The following is a 5,977-nucleotide window of genomic DNA, read 5'->3' as shown; positions in this document are numbered from 1 at the left end:
CTCACTCTCTACACATGGTCTTCTTGTGGGTCTCCGTATTTGTTCCCATCTACTTACTGTAGGAAGAAGCTTTTCTGATGATGGCATATCTATGAATATACCAGAATGTCTTTGGGAATCGTTTTATGGCCATCCCTCTTTAGCAGAACACTAGTCTTGCTTTTTTTGTTGTTGTTTTTTTAGAGACAGTTTTCCTCTGAGTACCAGTCATAACTGTACTGGAACTAGCTCTTGTAGCCCAGGTGGGCTCAAACTCCCAGAGATCCGCCTGCCTCTGCCTCCTGAGTGCTGGGATTAAAGGTGTGCACCACCCCCCCCCAGCTTTTTTAACTTAACAAAGCTGTATCTGTTTCTTAATTTGTGTGTATTTGTGAATATTGAGATGATAAAGGTAAGTTTTATTTTTATTTTGAAAGAACAGATGATCTAAAGCCTACAGACTTACCCAGTTTTGAGATGTATTTAGTACAATATAGCTATCAACTTGAAGCTGTTTGGCAGAACTTGACAACCCTTTCTCACATGCTCTTGAAATGTCTTATCTCCAATGTCTAGTTATTTGTCTTCACAGAGTTGGTCCTTCATATATATTTGTGGAATATGAAACTTCTCTTCTCATCTGAGTCACAGGAAACGTGATAGCTCTATGTATTGTTTCTTTTCCCTCGTTCTTTTCCACACAGTCTCCAGGCACAAGAACAAAGTTCACAGTCTAGGGCAGGAGTAGGAGCACAGAGATAGATGTCTTTTACTGTACTGTGTGCTTTCTCTGCAGCAGAAAGCTAACAGTTACCAAAAAACATTTTGTTCAAGAACTGCGGGCAGTTTGACCTAAGACTGGAGCTTTTGCTATTGTGTCTGCTCAACCACCTGTAAGATAGGCTCTACTCCTGTGTGGGACAGCGAGGTCAAGACAGAGGGAGATAATTCTTTTCCGAAGCATTGATAAAGGGACTCTGGGTGATGTTCCGGTCCCCTCTGTGTGTTGCCTGTATTGGTTAATGAATAAAGAAACTGCCTTGGCCTGATAGGACAGAAATCAGGTAGGCGGAGAAGACAGCACTGAATTCTGGGAGGAATAAAGCAGAGTCAGAGAAAAGCCATGGATTCCCCAGAGACAGATACTGGGAATTTTACCCAGTAAGCCACTGCCTCATGGTGATACACAGATTAATAGAAATGGGTTAAATTAAGATATAATAATTAGCCAATAAGAAACTAGAACTAATGGGCCAAGCAGTGATTTAATTAATATAGTTTTTGTGTGGTTATTTTGGGGGCTAAGCTACCTGGGTAGCAGGGACAAACAAGAGGCCCCCTATAAGATCTGGACAAATAAGATATGCTAAAAAAAAGTAAAAAAAAAAAAGTAAGAATGAATGCAGTATTTCAGTCTGAGTTCACATGTTCAGTAGCCACACTGGATTGACAACTATCATGGTGGATGATGCAATCACAGATTAACATCATCACACAAAGTCATATTTAGAGCAAAAGTACTAGGAATTGGAATGAGTTATCATTTTTATCCAGCAAAGATAGGAGTTGTGTTGTTTTAAGAGATGGTCTGAAGTTGAGAACTTTATAGCTGAACAGATTGGTAAATAGAAGGCAGATTTAAAGAGAGTATTGGAATATGCTGAACTCAGGGCACTTTCTTTGAGGTCTAGACATGATTCACTCTAAGTGCCAGTCTACTGTTATTATTCCTTTTTATCCTGTGGGTTACTTCAGAACACCACTTTCATAACTACAGAAACTTCTGTTTGGCAGTGTGCCACAGTTTATGTAGAGCCTAAATGGTGTTTGTCCATGGAACACAGGGGTCTGTGGTGATTATCTTATATCTGGTCTGAACAATATGGAAATCACTAGACATACATTCTTAGTGACCTCTTGGAATGTGACTATGGAGAAATTGAATTCTTAATTTTCTGTAAATAAAATCCAATTGAATTATTTAATATTTATGTGTGTGTGTGTGTGTGTGTGTGTGTGTGTGTGGTGTGGTTGTGTGTGCATCTAGTATGTGTGTAAGTGTATGCCCATTAGTTGCTATGCTGGATGCCACAAGTGTAGTTTATCACACATTTTTAATTATTGAGTTCTAAGAAAAATCAATTACTGCTTTGTTATTGGTTAATCAATAAAATCTGGGACTATTTTGGTTGATGATGAGAGTGGTGAAAGGTTTAAGTAAGGAAAATATGGGTATGAAAAAATTACTCAGCTTTCAAAGTGCTTACCAACAAAGATGAGGACATAAATTCAGTTCCCTGAACCCATATTAAAAAGGAAACAAAAAGCTAAGAATAGTGGCATATACTAATAATTCCAGCACTTGGGAATTCATGACATGTTAACTCATGTGGTTTGATTGGCAACCATCCTAGACTACTCAGTGAGTTCTAGAGCAAAGAGGGATCCTGTCTTTAACAAAAAAGGTAGAAATTACCTGAGGGACTATATCCAAAGCTGTCCTCTACCCTCCACATACATCTGTACACTACACATTCATGTGTGCGTGCACACATACACACACACATACACACAGAGATGAGAGTGCGAGAGAGAGGGGGGATTGGGCAGGGAGAGGAGATTGCAATTCTCTTAAATTTTCGTGGCGCAAGCTTCACAACTTTAAGGCATTTTAAAGTCCAAGAAGAAAGATCTGAAAATGAAGTTTCCTAGTTTTAAATCTTGTTTTAGACTCCAGATTTCTTTTTCATGCAAAGCAATTTGCCTGTACATAGAATGTTTAAGTTTTCATTCAGCCAGAAGAAATTTCCTTGCTATGTTTTCTCCTCACACTATCTTGCCTGTGCTTTGTTACATTTAATTATATCTCCCCTGAAGGCAGATGGAAGTGAAAACATCAAGTCAACATGTTGCACTTCAGAAATGTTCTTTCCCAAAAGGTATAATTTGTAACTTAATAAACATAACCACATTGTGATTTAATTAACAAGCCACAGCAACAGACAAAATACTAAATCTGTGACTTGTTTTAATATGACGGAAATGGCAGATCGCTTTCAGATGAAAACTTAAACTGAAGCAAAAAAAATATGCAACTGGCTTTAGTGTCTAGATGTGCTGACGGTCATCAGAAACAAGCACTCTCTCTCCATTGAGTGAATACCTGTTTCTAGGGATGAGAACTTCTTCTCTGCTAATATGCTTGGGTACCATTTCCAGATGCTTAGCATCTCAGGAACTAGACTACCTGGAAATGGTGCACAGTTGTTGTGCATGACAGTCAACACAACAACTGTTTCTGTAATAACAACAAACACCATACAAAAACTGTCAGAGACCAGGGCAAAGACAAACACATTTTATAGCAAATTTTACCATAGCTAGGGTTTGGCATTTTCTCACTAGTCTGAGTAATAAAACCTACGATACATCTCTGCTTGAGGTAGGAATCATCAAAGGATTTCTCCCCCATCACCCCGCCCCCGTGGGTGAGGATGCCACTAAGTGACACGAAATATCGAGACTCAGGAAAGTAGGCAGCATAGAGATTGAACTTTATATGCCTCCTTGTAGAGAAAGCCAGTTTAGAAGCTGGCTTCAATAGAATTCTAAACTCTAGGTCTGGGCTCCAGCCGAAGAACATGCATCGACATTCTGAAAGTTTTGTACTTGCTCCCCAAACATCAACAAACGTCTCCGTCCACCCTCCTTATTGTATTTCCTCATTCTTTTCCCTTTAGTTGCAGATGAATAAATAGGATTGGTACAAGAAAATGCAAAGGACGGTTATGGTTCTTTGGAACTTTCCGTCACTCACATAAGTATATGAAAGTATGGCTTACTGCACTGAAAAACAAAACACAGATACTGGGGAGAATAAACACTTTGATTCCACAGAATTTAGATTAAATTTTAGTAGGCCAGATGACCTGTAGGGAAGATATACTTGATTTTCAATAACTATGACCTTCATAAAATATGATTCATATTGCACAGGTTTCAGTAGAAATATCTTGAACCACCTAGTGGAAGAAATCACAGGAAGATATTAAAAACAGAACAAACACGATCTCTCTCTCTCTCTCTCTCTCTCTCTCTCTCTCTCTTTCTCTCTCTCTCTCACACACACACACAAACACACACATACACATACACACAGACACACGCACATATACATTAACAAAAATATGATAGTCCTCCCTGTCCAGAAGTGAGGAACATACAGTGAATAGAGAAAGGACATCAGTATCCTGAGCTAGTACAGCCTGTGTATGCACTGTGCAACTGCTTCCTGGAGAAGGAGTCGGAGACCCAGGTGTTTTGAGAAATGTGAAAGAGGGCCTTAATTTCTTCACTCACCATGCTTGGCACTGTTCTGACTATTATATTTTTTAATTGAATTATATTGGAAACCATATTAGCTTGAGGAATTACACAGGGAGGTGAAAGAGCTTCTAGCTTTCTTCAAAGAAGGTGAAGACATGAATTGATATAAGAAAAGCAGAATTGAAATGTAGAAAATAAAGACTCACATATTTCAGGCTAGCTTCCAACCCTTTATAAAGCTGGAACTGGCCTTGAATTCCTGATCTTCTTTCTACCTCTCAAGTGCTAGGAATAAAACTATGTTTTATCCAGGATGATTGGTTGGAGTAGCATAGTTCTTAAAATGTTAAAACATTTACTTCAAATGAACACTAGCCTTATGTATTCTTTAAAGAAGTAGTTTGTTTAATTTCACAGCCGTATGTATTTTATGAAAAACATGTTTTGAAATATGTGTGCCTTGCAGAATGGATAAATTCATTTCGTTGCCATACAAATGTATGTTGTCTTACTTTTGGATTAAAACACTTTAAAGATATACACTTGTTCAAATACTTCTGAAGAATGAAGCAGTTTTATTAAGTACAGTCACTTAACTGAGCAACAAAACAGGATAAATGCATTCTTCCTGTCTAACTGAAAAATTGAATCTTGACAAATATCATCCTAAATCCACATCCCACACACCTTGCCATGAAAACCATCATTATTTTCTTCATTTCTATGAGTTTGGCACTTTTAGATCCTATATATTATGAGAGATAGTTATGGTCTTATAAGAATGATCAAGCAAAGACACACAGATTTTGAGTTCAAGGACAGCTTAATCAACATGGAGATTCCACGTTCCAAGCCTACACAATAGACTTGTCTCAAAAAAAACAAGATGAAATTTGTCAATGAAAAAAGACCTAACAATGACAAATATCAAGATACCCCCAATAGTTCAACAGTGGCACTTTTATTTTAGGGTAACCAACAAAGGTTTATTGAACTTAGAACCCACTCAACCAGAGAGCATCCATGGCTAGTACTGTAAACCTAGCTAACCACTCATAGCTGTAGACTTCATAGACCCTAGAGGAGAATCTATTACTGCCATTTTTTCTAAACTGAAATAATTGTTAACTGTATGCTAAGTGCTTATTTCTATACCTATAGATAAATGTATCTCTCACCCTTTTCAAAGAAGCTTCTTTTTGCAAAAGAAAAGACTGTTGCAGAGATCCACAGCTGGACAAATACATAGAATAACTGACCACAACGTGCTGGCTCCAATTGATGGCTCCAATCAATACATTGACAACACAATTCCTACACCCACAGTTCATGGAAAACTGTGAAAATGGGGCAGAGAACTTGTAAGAACCAGAGAGTCAGGATACTTGCTTGCTAGACATTTTCTTTCAGACAAGACTGGTAATCTTGTACCCATAAAATTTCAACAATATGGTTATCTAAATGAGACCCAAATAGTGACAACATGACATGCCAAGTTGGGCTTAGAAATTTTACAAAGTCCCAATCTGAACGAAGGGCTACAGCATCAGTGACTAGAGAAGGATAACTGGTCTTGCCCTGGAATAAAGGAGATTCCTGAGAAATTATCCAATCCCAAGACCATGTGCATAAGAGCAACACTAAATGGGCTGTATAGGATATAAAGATATAA

The sequence above is a fragment of the Microtus ochrogaster genome, linkage group LG9 (assembly GCF_000317375.1).
Source record: "Microtus ochrogaster isolate Prairie Vole_2 linkage group LG9, MicOch1.0, whole genome shotgun sequence".
In the NCBI taxonomy this organism is placed as follows: Eukaryota; Metazoa; Chordata; class Mammalia; order Rodentia; family Cricetidae; genus Microtus; species Microtus ochrogaster.
This window is presented reverse-complemented; position numbering follows the sequence as displayed.